The sequence below is a fragment of the Ambystoma mexicanum genome, chromosome 2p, assembly GCF_040938575.1.
Source record: "Ambystoma mexicanum isolate Mex_15411 chromosome 2p, UKY_AmexF1_1, whole genome shotgun sequence".
NCBI lineage: Eukaryota > Metazoa > Chordata > Amphibia > Caudata > Ambystomatidae > Ambystoma > Ambystoma mexicanum.
Window position 1 is genome coordinate 664,654,729 of NC_090923.1, and position 14,563 is coordinate 664,669,291.

General features: G+C 44.7%; 1 long non-coding RNA gene across 1 annotated transcript; it reads right to left on the bottom strand.

The window, feature by feature from the left end:
* Positions 1–268: 268 nt before the first annotated feature.
* Positions 269–1,808, bottom strand: LOC138565914 (uncharacterized). Its single transcript, XR_011301700.1, has 4 exons — positions 1,716–1,808; positions 1,158–1,358; positions 893–1,041; positions 269–723 (listed from the first exon to the last, which is right to left on the bottom strand). It is a non-coding gene; the product is annotated as an uncharacterized lncRNA (long non-coding RNA).
* Between the last annotated feature and the right edge of the window lie 12,755 nt (positions 1,809–14,563).

The window sequence follows — 14,563 nt, forward strand, 5'->3', positions numbered from 1 at the left end:
ACAAGTTGGACTCATTTGCAGGCTTAATATATTTGGTTATGCTTGAGCAAATTTTGCACGCTTGTTCCTCTGAGCTATGCCTACTATTGCATGGAGTATACATACATTGGGTTTCCAAAAGTCCGCTAGCGAAATTATTATTTTGCCCACATAGTGAAATAAATTCAATTAATTTTTGTGTTGAGTATCGTTAGATATCTCAAATATTTCAATACCTTTGTAGTTGAAGTGAACAGTCAGCCACAATTAAAAAAACGGAGAAAGAAAGTCTTTGAATTTTGTTTATTTCATGTTTTGGGGAAATACTTTTTTTCATAAAAAGGTTTTTTTTAAAAAATACAAGTGATTTGACAACAAAAAATATAATAAGGAGAAGTTGTTAAAAGATAAGCAAAAACATTACATGTTTAAATGACAAAAGACAATAGAGCAACAAAGAAACAGTTTATAATGTTAATTATGCAAATCAAATTATTTGAGAGTATTCAGAGTCTTTCAGAGTCTTAATTCTCAAGACAGGTTTGCCTACCTACAATACAGTAATTAGTAGCTGGCTCTGAGGTCAAAAAGAATCTTTCTGTATTTCAAGTTCATAAAGAAGAAGAAAAAAAAAACCCAAATGGTTTTTCTGTTGACCTCTGTTACGTTTCGGCGCGACCACCTGTTGGGCCTGAATTTCAAAAGTACGCCTTCCTCGGGGCATTTTATTTAAAGGAACATTCCCTGTGAGGGAGGCAAACACACAGAAAAAAAAAAGGAAAATCAAAAGAGATGTTTTTCAAAAAATGCATACTGGCTGTCTTTCACTACAAAGGTAGATGTTGTGCATTTCATGTAAGCATTATGATTGACTACTTAATTCGAAAAACCTGAACATAAATGGGATTCTTACCACATTAGTTGGTTAAGAAGGAGCAGGAACAGTGTGCCCCAGAACAGAGACCCTTCGTTGCTGTTATGTGTGATCCACATTATGTGTGATTAACATTATCCGTGGTTGCTAAAAAGAGCGGTCGGGGCGATTCTTCACCATTAAATATTCTAAATGCAAAGGGTAAATGACAAAATTAGCCATTATATTAAAGACATAGATTATCTGTATCACTGAGAGTGGTTTCTAAATTGGTAGCTCAGAGACCAATTTGTGAGTTTGTTACCATTTGTTTTAACAGATTGCATCTGTGTTTAGACAGCCTGAATGAATTCATCCAGAGTGTGATTTCAGGATTGCATCTGTGTTTGTTCAGCCAGAGGAAATGCAATTGCAGCACTATATTCAGTGGCTTCTATGGCGTTGATTGAATATTATGAGTCCGATTCGATTAGGTGACAAATATATGTCAAGAAAAAAGATTTTTCTGAAAGGTAATAGAGGAAAAGAAATGGTTTAGGAGTCAAAATGACATGATTTTACTGGCGAAGGTTCGAACGCGTTTCACTGAATTAACTGGAGTAAACACGATTAGCTCAGTCAATCAAACATTTTGTTTGTAAATGTGCCATTTTTCTTCTTTAACTAAACGTGCTAAACGTGATTGAAAAATCATGTTGCACTGGCCTCATGGTTATAAAGAAAACTCCTCGAGTGAGGGAGCGGGGGACCGAAACGTCAGTACATTCTTTTAAAATGCACAAATCAAGTGTTAAATGCTAACAGTCTACCTATGGGCTAATGTCTATTAATTTGCTGTTAAGGTGTTTGCGCTGATGCTTACCTTTCCGTTGATGTTCACGGCAGCATGTTTAGTGCAGCAATCAGTCAGCTTTCACCTTCGTTCGGACGAAGTGTTTAAGAAGTCTGATTCCTGGAATGACATAGCCTATTCGTTATTGGTTGTTCTATCCCTATTGGGGGCGTGTACTTGCCGCTGATTCGATGATGGTTGTTACTTCCTGGTAATACATGAAAATGTAACCAAGGTTACATAGAAACAATTCATTTGTAATGATCACCGCCATTTTTCTTCAAAGAAAGAAGAAAAAAGAAAAAGAAAAAGGAGAATCTAACTCTTCTTCATTACAGATGCAGTCAGAACGGCAAGTAAAACTTTTTCTTGACAGCAGATAGGTTAGAACGGAGCGTCCATTTAGCAATGTGTATACAGCCATCCATTACCTCCACGTCCACTCTTCCTCGTCCCAGTACTTACTTCATGAGGCCCCTGCCTCCGCCACAGGACCTTCTTCTATTTCTTTAAATTCCTATAACTCCTCCCCCACATCCACGTCACTCAGTTTAATTTTTCCTGCCTCCGGCAGGTTGGACTTTTTCTTCCTGGTGCGGGGCACTGGGGAGCACAGATTGCTGGCCCCCTGGGGGGGGGGGCTGTGTGGCGGGGCCCTCAGCTCCCTCAGGTGCGGCGCTGCTCCTGGGCCACCTGCGTGGCTTGGGGTCACAGTTGAGCGGGATTGCCTCGCTCGGTTCTTTGCTGGGCTCCGGACCGCAGCGTGAGCATTGTGTCCCGGGTCCTGCATGGCCCGGGGGAAGGTAAGGAGAGGGGAGGACTGGGCTTGATGTTTTTCCCCTCTCCTCCTGTTTTGGCCATCTTGATTCGACAGGCCTTTTCCTCGTGCTCTGTGTACACATCTTTGTTGGAAATGATGGCAAGCACTTGGCAGTATGGGCTAGCCTTCCCTTTTGTTGTGTGGCCTCTCTGCTTCTTGTCGTGGGGTGACAGTGGCAGAGAGTCTTTGAAAGTGCGGGGGCTCTGTTCTGTCGCAGGAATGTCACATAGCACCCGCTCCTCAGACACACACAGCACAGGATGCACCGGATGTTAGCTGCATTCTCTGGGGGAAGGTAAGGAGAGGGGAGGACTGTGCTTGATATTTTTCCCCTCTCCTGCTGGTATGGCCATCTTGACTCCTTCAACATGCCGTTTCCTCGTGCTTTGTGTACACGTCTTTGTTGGAAATGATGGCAAGCACTTGGCAGTATGGGCTAGCCTTCCCTTTTGTTGTGTGGCCTCTCTGCTTCTTGTCGTGGGGTGACAGTGGCAGAGAGTCTGTGAAAGTGCGGGGGCTCTGTTCTGTCGCAGGCATTTCACATACCACCCGCTCCTCAGACACACACAGCACAGGATGCACCGGATGTTAGCTGCATTCTCTGGGGGAAGATAAGGAGAGGGGAGGACTCTGCTTGATATTTTTCCCCTCTCCTGCTGGTATGGCCATCTTGACTCCTTCAACATGCCGTTTCCTCGTGCTTTGTGTACACATCTATGTTGGAAATGATGGTAAGTACTTGGCAGTATGGGCTAGCCTTCCCTTTTGTTGTGTGGCCTCTCTGCTTCTTGTCGTGGGGTGACAGTGGCAGAGAGTCTTTGAAAGTGTGGGGGCTTTGTTCTGTCGCAGGCATGTCACATACCACCCGCTCCTCAGACACACACAGCACAGGATGCACCGGATGTTAGCTGCATTCTCTGGGGGAAGGTAAGGAGAGGGGTGGACTGTGCTTGATATTTTTCCCCTTTCCTGCTGGTATGGCCATCTTGACTCCTTCAACATGCCGTTTCCTCGTGCTCTGTATACACATCTTTATTGGAAATAATGGCAAGCACTTGGCAGTATGGCCTAGCCTTCCCTTTTTGTTGTGAGGCCTCTCTGCTTCTTGTCGTGGGGTGACAGTGGCAGAGAGTCTTTGAAAGTGCTGGGGCTCTGTTCTGTCACAGGCATGTCACATACTACCCGCTCCTCAGACACATGCAGCCCAGGATGCACCGGATGTTGGCTGCATTCTTTGCGTGCAGCCTGTGAAAACGGCGCAGATTTGGACGTGTCTGCAAGCGGCCTGAAGGGTACCGGCCTGGCATAGTCTACACTTCGGGTTCGAGTCTCTGCGGTGCTGACTCGGCATTTCATCCGTCCTAGACCGACGCATTGGAACGATGTAGAGCTTGGGGCTACCAGCTACTGGATACAGGGCTCAAGCCACCTCTCAGTAATGTGGCGAGTTAGTGGTGTGTTTGGGTCTGTGCTAGCTATGGATGCAGACTCCTTGTTCTGTCCTCTTCCTCTGAACTGCACGAGGGAAGGTCAAAGGAGATGATTTTCTTTTCCCTTGTCCGGCATGGAATTATAGAAAATGCATCATGGAAGTAATGGCCATTCAGAGGGTTCCCAGTGTCTCTTCATTTAGGGCCTAGGTCCTCCGGTGCTGACCTGTTGCTTTCACGCCTCCTCTCAGACTTGTGGGAAGTGATATGGCACATGGTGGCACATGTCTGTGCTTAGAGGGGTTCTCAGAGCCCCTGGTGCCGGCGGAGGGGGATGTCACTTCAGTGGGTTTTTCCAGTGTAGGAATACCCCAGGTGGGGGGTTGCCTTTGATGTCTGCTATCCGGGATGGATTGCTTTGCCCTGCTTTGTGACAGTACTCTGCCCTTTTGACGCCAGCCTGGTGGCTCCTCTGTCGGCTGGGGGGCCCTGGTCTGCTGGACTTCTGGGCTGTCCTGTATCTTCCTTTTGATAAGTCGGATCTTTTTGTGGGCTGACAAGCATGCTGTTATATTGTGGCACAGGCATGCTTCAACGTCCTTTGATTTTCCTCTGGTGCAAGTGCAGTGACTGGCGGTTTTCCCTGGCTCCTCGTCTCTATCTTCTCTGAGGTGCATGGGACCGGTGGGGTTCGGCTTCCTGGGTAATGGGCTCCTTCCAGAGGGAGGTATCGGTTGCAGTTCCTGTCTCCTCCTGTCCAGGTTTGCATGGTTAGGACTTTGGTACCCAGCTCACGGTCCAAGTAGTTGGCCATGGGATCCGTTCTCTAGGAAGGATTGTTGTGGGTTACCGTCTTGCCCGTTCCTCTCCCTGTTCAGGGTCAAGTTTTCTACTTGCGGGTGTTCCTGGTCCCTATGCCTTCTAGGATGTGTCAACTGCTTATGGGTCTCAAGACCCTGCACTGCTTGTCCGGACGTCTGGGGAGAGTGTACTCTGGATGTTGTGCAGGGGGAGCGCTTGCTGGCTGGTCTGGGCTGGGTTCTCAGAAGGCAGTGTGTCTCGGCTCGCCTGTTGCTGAAGTTACGGGGCACGTGGCGTCTTGCGTGTATTCTGTTCCTTGAGCCCGTCTTCGGTTATGTCCCCTGGTGTCTTATACTCTCTCCCACTGGTTTGCGACGTCTCGGCTTTCGTAGTTGTGTTTTCGGTGTCCCCAGCGATGCGAGTCTCCCTGCTGTGGTGGCGGGGGGTTTCAGGTCTACAGGCTGAGGTGTGCATGGTCCATCCTCCTGTGGCCTCTCTTACTACCGATGCCAGCAGAAAGGGTCTACATTGGGGGTCCTCTCAGCTCAAGGGTTGTGAGATCTGGGGAGAGCCGGCGATCATCCAATTGGCAAGAGTTGTGCCATTGTCCAAGCTCTGGTGTACTACAAGGAGTTGCTGGACGGTCGGCGGTTTTGATCCGATCGGACAATACGACGGCCTTGGCATATGTCAACTGCAAAAGGGGTTCCGGCTGTTCCTTGAATGCTCTGGCAGCGCTGATAGGCACCTGGGAGAAATCTCATCTGGTGTCTCTGGTGGCCTCACGTATCAGAAGGGTGGACAATGTTCAAGCGGATCTTCTCGGATGCCGGTTTTCACTCCTCGGCGGAACTGGTCCTGTTGGCCCAGGTCTTTGCTGTGACCTGTGTCAGATTAGGGTACCCGGTTCTAGACCTGTTTGCATCCCCGGCCTCAGCAGAAGTTCGCCTCTTCTGCTCTCGGTTTCATGCCGGGGGGATTGGGGGATGGACGCCCTCTCTGTACAGTGGCCTTGGGGTTTTCCTTTATGCCTTTCCGCCTATTCCCCTTCTGCCCCGGGTGGTTTGGCGCATCAGAGTGTTCAGGGTGACTGTGTTGTTGTTAGCCAGTTCTAGTCCCGCCGGAGCTGGCTCCCCTCTCTGTTGGAGCTTCGGTCCTAGGAACCTTGGCTGATTTCGAAGTGGCCGTGTCCCCTTCAAGGGGATCTGCGGTTGGAATTCCACTGGATGCAATGAGCAGTGTGGCTATTGCTCAGTCTAGGTTGATATCTCAGGGGTTCTCAGATCCTGTAGTTGAGTACATAATGGATGCTCTTAGACCCTCCACTCTGAAGGTGTTCTGATAAAGGGCTTCCCCCTTGGAATCTCCCTCTTGTATTACGGTTTCTTCAAGGGCCTCCTTTTGAGCCCTTTTCGGAGATTGATATCAAACATCTTACACTGAAATCTGCTTTTCTTATTGCCTTCGCTTCTGCCCGTAGGCTTGGGGAGATTGGGGCTCTCTTATGTCACCCTCCTTTCCTAAGGGTGCTGCCAGACTCGGTGCTGCTGAGGTGTGGTCCGAAGTTCCTCCCTTAAATTGTATCTCGGTTTTCATACCTCTCAGGATCTGGTTCTCCCTGACTTCTTTCATGATCCGAGAATGCATGAGGAGGTGGCTTGGCTTAACATTATGTCCGGCGGGACGCGTTGGAGTAATTGGCTAGGTTTGCTTTTTCCCACCAATCTGATAGTCTTCTGATTGCTTGTGGTCCGGCTGGGGCTGGGCAAAACGCATCTGTGGTTTCCATTTTCCGATGGTTCCGGGTTGCGATCCCAGTGCCTATATGGCTTTTGGCCTGCCTGTGCCTGCGCACGATCAGGGGCGGTCCGCCAGGGGTTTGGCGGCTTCCTGGGCCGATGCAAGGAGGGTTTTTCTCGGCAAGAGATTTGTATGGCTGCCGCCTTGGCTGGTCTAGGGATTTCCATCAACCGCTATGGGTTCTCACACTCGGGGGGGTTGGTTCCTTCGTGGTTGGAGTTTTATCTGTGGGGATGTGAATTAATAGTTATTGTGGGTGTGTTTGCTGCACTGTTTTTAGCTCTGTTTCTCATTGGGACCTTTTCCCCGTTGCTGCTTTGGTATACCTCATGAAGTAAGTACTGGGACGCAGCTCCTGGAGACGTTGGAAATCGCTGTGGAAAGACGCTTCGGTGCCGCTTGACTTCCTCTTGTGCTTGGACTTCAGCTCCCATAAGGCTCTGCATACGAGGAGGCGGACTCTACTTAACCTGGAACGCGCGCGCACCTCGCGCGCGCACCCAAGCAAGTCCTCTCAAGTCCCGCTTTGCCGCTTCGCCGCGCTCGTCGCGGTAAAGCGACGAACCTAGCCTCATATTTCTGTTGTATCCATTCCTATTTAGTAGGTAATACCATTTCCGTTGACCATGAAACGCAGCATAAAATCTTTAACAACCGGCATGCCGCCGGTAACTGAGCTGCATAAATTCAACGGCTCAAGTTGTCCCCAGAGCTCCCACTCTGTACCCACAAAAAAACCTCGACTTAGTTCCACACCGAGGACCCCTGCTACAGGCGCAATTAAGAGCCAATCCGAGATGCTGTCAGGAATGGATATCCGTCCCTTTTGTAGAGATTTCAGTCGCACTAAAATTAGCTTACGCCCTATTGGAAATGACGTTGAAACCTCTTTATATCAGCCAGTAACGGCTTCCTTGGGCTCAAATGATACTCCGCATGGCGTGGAGCTGGATTCTTGTACGTCTGCAATACGATTAACTGAGCAAAATCATCCTTTAGCTCCTGTGATGGAAGTCAGAACTGGTGAGACTTTAAAAACTGCTACAACGCCTGGTCTATCTGTTACCTTTGCGAAAGAAAATGTTTCTCTCACTGATAGCGTCATTCTAACAAACGTTTTAACTGGTGTTCCAGCTTCTCACCCTGAGGCCCGTGATATCTTTGTTTCCACTGTTAGTGACCCATTGATTGATAATCCACTGTTGAATCCAGCTGTTCAGGATATACCTGTTATTGACTTAGATACTATTGTCTCTATTGAGTCATTGCAAGCATCTTCGGCTAGCTTGTCTAAATCTCCTGTGCTTTTTACAAATGTCAGTGCCTCAAACTCAGTTGCAAATCTGTCCTTTATAGCTCCGACTCCTAGAAAAATGGTTGGAAAGAGCCCTGCTACTACTGGTGGTCTTGACTTTCAGACTGTCAGTACTAGCATAGCACTTACATCGATGAACAATGCTATTTTAGCTCTTGCCAAACTGTTCGAAGTTTTTGTCGTAAAGGCAGAAACACACTCAAATCAGTTTGATCTGTTACTTGATAATCAATTTGCTCTTTTTAATAGACTTGAGAGCCTGGGCCAGCCGGATGCTGCTTTAAATGGTAAGAAGTCTGTATCTTTACAGACATCTCACTTGGACGAACCCAAGGATCAAGCCTATCAACCTATACCATTTATACCTGAACCTATAGTTGATGCTATGGAAAACGCAGTCGTGACAAAAACTGACCTGCAGAAGAGACCCATTTATTCCCTTTTTGAGACCAAACCTGTTGTGCTTGATCAGAATCCTGAGAAACATCTGTCTAAAAAGACTCGATTGTCAAATCAGGAAAAAAAATCGAAAAATATCAAATCCGTATCATCTCACAACTCCCAAATTAAAGCTTTCATTAATAAACTTTCACCTCCAGCCTCTGCTTCTGCTTTGGCAGCTAAAGCCATTACAAGAAAATACTCGCAACAATTGCAAGCAAAAAAAGCTAAGTTACAGCCAGCTCCCATTGTCTCTTCCGTGGCACACAGCCCTTTAAGTGAATTGATTAGTGTGGCTGAGCAGATGTCTCATAAAACCCATATTAAACCAACGCTGCGCAACTGCAATATGGGTAATACTCTTGCGGTGCAGAAATCAGATCATGGGGTAATGGGGAGAGAGATACGAAGAGCAGTGGACGAATATTTATCCTCTAAAATAGTCCCCAAACACGTAACATTTACGCCACCCATCTCGTCCACTCTGTCTGAATCATTGCCTGTGGTAGCTCCAATCCGGAAAAAATCCAGTCCCCCTGTCTGTGTGGATGTACCAACTTCTGGCACTTTTGTGCCCATATGCCTGGGTGGATCTGGCAAGGCTAAAACAGACTCACTTGGTGATATGGAACGAATTTTACAATCCACTTTCACTAAGTTTTTGGAAACATCTTTCGCCCCCCAAATAGTTCAACAACCTACAATAGGGTTTAGTCCCTGCATAAACCCCAATGAGGTACTGTTACCACCTAAACAAAAACTATCAACTATACGCTCGAAGCGGCCGGCAATTCACTGTTTGACCCTTAGTTGCCAGCCCTTGCCGGCTAAACAGTACAATCTAAATCGGGCCTCTGTTCTCTCGATATTCCGTGAGATCCCAGAACTTGATGACATTAGCTCCATAGATATAGACTTGGTGGAGTTCCCAGACTCTTCTAATCAGTCTGTTGTAAATTTATGGATTAACTCAAGGGTGGTTCTTAATACCATCTGGGCCGTGAAGTCACAAATCGCGATCTTGGCTTCACAGTGCTCTCTACCCCAGATGCCCCAGATGGATCGACCTTGCGTGTAGATACCCCTCAAATTAAATCTTCAACTATTCCCCAAGCTTGCCCTCGAAAACCCTGCATTTGTCAACAGCAGAGCAAGCAACCTTAGCATTCATCTACTTCCACATCAGAGTTATTCTTTGCTAGCTGGAATTCCAGAGGGAATCGGCACTTACTGAATAATCAGTTCCTCCATCTGTTGAAGTATGATGTTATATTGCTCCAAGAAACATGGTTGGTCACATCACCGTCTTGGAATAACTATGATGTATGTTTATTACCTGCTGTGAAGCTTCAAATGGGTCGCCCAACCTCTGGCCTGTTAACAGCTGTCAAACAGTCGTCTGGTTTAAAAATCTTTCCGTGGTTTTGTCCAAATGATTTTATACAAATGTCCAGAATTGTATGTGAAAGCTACACATGTGCTATAATTAACATCTACTGGAACCCGCTTGGCATTTCTGATGATTCCTTTATGGAAGCAATATCTAAGGCTTTCGAAATACTCACGTTGGATGGAACTGTAGACATGATCTATCTAGCGGGTGATTTGAACCTACATTGTTTGGGTCCCTTTCTTAAATCCGAACAGAAACGCCTGGATAAGTGTCTACTATTCACTAAATCACGGAATCTTTATATGTTGAATGGTGCACATTCACAGGACATACCACCTAGAGCTACATGGCATTGTGCTTCTAGTCACGGGATTATTGACTTCACTTACGTTAACATGTATATGTCAAATATGGTCACATCCTTTCAAATATCAGAATCAGAGGTGAGTGACCATAATATCCTGTGTACTACTCTCTGCTTGGACATGTTTGTCTCTAAACCACACTCTTCCTTCTTGAAGGGAATGTATGAGATAAACCCCGCCAGAAACCGACTAAAGTGGTCTGAACACTCTTTGAAGGCCTTTTTGATATGTTATCAGGGCGAATTAAACAATAATGACGTAGAGCAATCGCCGTCAGACACGGTTTTTCATGATCTTATGCAGCTTTTCCAACCAAATTCTACCACCCATAAATATAAACAAACATCGCATTTGCACATCCCCAACCATGAAGTAAGACTCAAAAAATCCAGAGTTCGAGCGGAAAAAAGGCAAGCGCTAAAATTACCGATAGACCTACGTGGGGCTGCTCTGCAACGTATACAATCTAGCTACAGAAACTGGGTTAGGGGAATAAAAGCTAAACTTTACCAAACAGATGGGAGAAATATGCTAGTATCTCTAGCATCTAAAAATTCTGCTCAATCGTGGTATATTATAAATCAATCCACATCAGGCCATCAGGTTGCCTGCCAAACAAATGACGTAACAGAGGATGTGTGGGTACGCTATTATTCAGATTTATTTGCAACCCCGCAACCTCAATCCTTTGCTCCGGTGCTAAAGTCTAATCATTTGTTTTATCTACACTTCGATAAAGAAGATATCTTGTATTATATCATCCATGCAAGCAACTCGCGAGCACCTGGCCCGGATGGCCTATCAAATGCACACCTTAAACAATTTCCTGACATATGGGCAGATATATTATTTATCATGTTTGAATCAATTAACACCTCACAAAAAATTCCGACATCATGGAAACGATCTATTTTTATTCCAATATACAAGAAGGGCGATCGTGCCAATCCGTCTAGTTATAGACCCATTTCGTTACTTGATGTTTCGGGGAAGATATATACCCGTCTCATATTGCGAGAACTTACTGATTGGACAAAGAAGCATCTCAAAAGGGATCCGTTTCAATCTGGCTTTGTTAGCGGACTGGGGACGATCCCCAACATTATTACTATTAATATGCTGAAGTCTCAATATGCACTGAGGAAACAAACTTTATATTTTGCGTTTATTGATTTTAGCTCGGCCTTTGATTCCATAAACCGAAACCTTTTTTTTAACAAGCTAAAAGATTTTGGCTGTCCGTCCTCGCTTTTGGCTCTAATTATCCAACTACACACAGATACTACCATGAGAGTTCGGCTTACAATGCAAGGACTCCTGTCTGCTCCCGTTCCCACTTGTATCGGTCTAAAGCAAGGATGCACATTGGCGGCTTCATTGTTCAACCTTTTTATTCTTGATTTGGGCCTATCATTTTGTCGAATTATAGCGGACGCTCCGGAGTTAGGCGGCCAACGTATCCCTTGGTTGCTTTACGCAGACGATTTGGTATTGATATCTCAGACGCCTATAGGTCTACAAAATCTCTTAGCTGCATTAGCAACCTATGTGGAGGCTAATGCCCTAACAGTAAATCTAACCAAATCCCAGATTATGGTCTGCAGTCCTACTACTAGATGCAAATCTTACAAGGGATTCTGGTCCTTCCAACAACAAACTATGGATATCGTCCCGGAGTATAAGTATCTTGGTGTGTTTATTCAAAACACGGTTAGTGATGGGAAACTGCTACATATGTTAGATTCGAAATTGCTAAATCTGATCTCCCAAGCGAAAATTCTCCTTTACAAATTCGGGAAATTTACGCAAAAACATATCCTGATGTATTATGAACAAAAGGTTGTCCCTATTTTACTCTATGGTGTTGAATCCAGACTGTATTCTAGGGATAGCATATGGAACAGACTTGAGGCCACCTTTTGGAAAAAGGTTTTGCGTCTTCCGAATTGCACACCGCTTCCAATACTACGGTTCGAACTGGGTCTGAACTCTCTCCATAGTAAAGTTAAATGGAGAATGTGCGCCTTCTTCCGTAAAACTCTTCTTGGCCTGACCGATAATATCTTGAGTACGGTCGCTCGTTACCTATCTGGGTCCACATCTGTTTTCTCGCGAAAATGGAGAAACATTGTTTTGGACACTTTAGTCGGAGCAAATATCTCCTTACAATTTCTCATCGATTATCCAGCACGTGCAAAAATAAAGTTCCTTAATTGGGACTGGATTACAAATTATGATCTTTGTGTAAAATATAGAGATTTTGATCCTAATCATTTCGGTACTAAATGTCTAGGCCAAGCGGCAGGCTATCTTATGCAATGTCCATCTGCGAACATCCGCAATAAATTCTTGCGGATAAGGTTAAATCTATGGCCAACGAGAGAAATTCTGGCTAGACGTAAACTTATTCCAGCGGTTCTCAACTTCTGCCGATTCTGTGAGAAACAAAATATAAAGGAAACCCTCCTACATATAATTGTATCCTGTCCAAACTTAACAGCCATTCGTGATAAACATTTTAACAAGTTATTGAGTTTGTACATGGAGAAGAATGATAACGAGATATGGAGCATTTTATTTAGGAATGTTAGATTTTCAGTAATGAAGGCTATCATTCATTTTTTAGAAGCAGTTTTACCTGATGAAATAATGAGTTAATCAGCCTTCTTGTGAGTATTTATTTTATATACTCGTGAATTATTATTATCATTATAATTATTACTGTTAACATGGCGTCGATTCTCTATAGATCTAACTGCAACTTCCTAATGAATTTAAATCTCAATTTATAGGTCTATTTTTTAACTATATCTCTTTTGGTCATTCTTTTCCATCATGTTGCCTTTTGATATTGTATGTATGTCTATATGGTTTGTATTAATTTTATGTGTAATTTTATGTGTAATTACTTTTGATTGATTTTGATTGATTTTGAAAAGTTGTCTTCAGCTATATCAAAATAAAAAAAAAAAAAAAAAAGTACTGGGACGAGGAAGAGTGGACGTGGAGGTAATGCTCTGATTACTTACCGGTAATCCCCATTACTCCTAGTCCTACTCTTCCTCATCACAGTACTGACGACCCTCCTCACCCTCCCTGCAGGGAAGGTCCCATGCTCTGGCTTGGTAATATGAAACTGAGTGACGTGGATGTGGGGGAGGAGTTATAGGAATTTAAAGAAATAGAAGAAGGTCCTGTGTCGGAGGCAAGGGCCTCATGAAATAAGTACTGTGACGAGGAAGAGTAGGACTAGGAGTAATGAAGATTACCGGTAAGTAATCAGAGCATGTTATTGCATGTGGCTGTAGGGCTGCAGAAATGCAAATACGTGTGGTTTGAACAAAGGAAAGCTGAATCTTTGACTGCCTTAAAGATAGATTTAGACAAGACATCTATATTAAATTGTGCATCGTAGGCACAGTCCTATTAAACCATGTAGCTGGAAAAAAAACTTTTTTTATAAAAAAAAGTATTTTCCCAAAACATGAAATAAACAAAATGCAAAGACTTTCTTTCTCCTTTTTATTTTCTTTGCAGCTGGCTGTTCACTTCAACTACAAAGGTATTGAAATATTTGAGATATCTAACGATACTCAACACAAAAATTAATTGAATTTATTTCACTATGTGGGCAAAATAATAATTTCGCTAGCGGACTTTTGGAAACCCAATGTATGTATATTGTAGTACCCCACCGAAAGCTGCATCACCAGGGGTATACCCCTCTTTTTGTTATGAGTACTATTGCATGGAGTAGCATTTTATGGCAAATGGTGATGGGATTACAAGCCTTTGGGAGGGGGGATGCTGACGGTTAGGACTAGATATGAGATTCAAGAAAAGAGATGCTGATTGGGGTTTTAAAAAGAACATTTGGCGTTTCCAACGCATGTTTAAAGCATTAGTTAGGGAGGTTTTCTTTTAGGCATTTTGGATGTCCAAATTGACAGGAGGGATAAGATGTAAGGATTTGTGTAAGAAAAGTGCTGTGTGACCGGGGGGTGATTTTATTGAAAAGGCCCAAGAAAAGCAGAAGGGGAGGGCATATGCAATACGTTTACAGGCGGAGCAGGTTGACAGCATTACTCAGTGTGGGAACTGAGGGAATGCCCGAAAAGAAGCACTGTGGACGGAAGAATGTTGATGTGTCGCGGGAGTGTGAGTATTTTGTAGAGTGGACAGGTATAATCTCTGTTGGGCAAGCCCATCCAGAAAATTGGGTTGGACACAAAGAATTTCAGAACTTGCTCTTTTCGGATTGGAGCAGCCACAGAGGTAGCATCGCTGAGTGTAAGTAAAGGGGAAGTGAAGTAATGCAGTTGGAGCGATAGTGGTCTGGAAGGTATTGTGTTTATGCTACCGTAGGTTGTTGGCTTCCCAAGGGGATGGCAAAAATGGAGTGGAATAAAAGGAAACCAATGTGAATCTATGGTCACTCTATTGGGAAGTGAACATTGTGACTAATCCCAGGGTATCGTCACTGCTCCCGGGGGGGGTTAACCCCTTTACATGA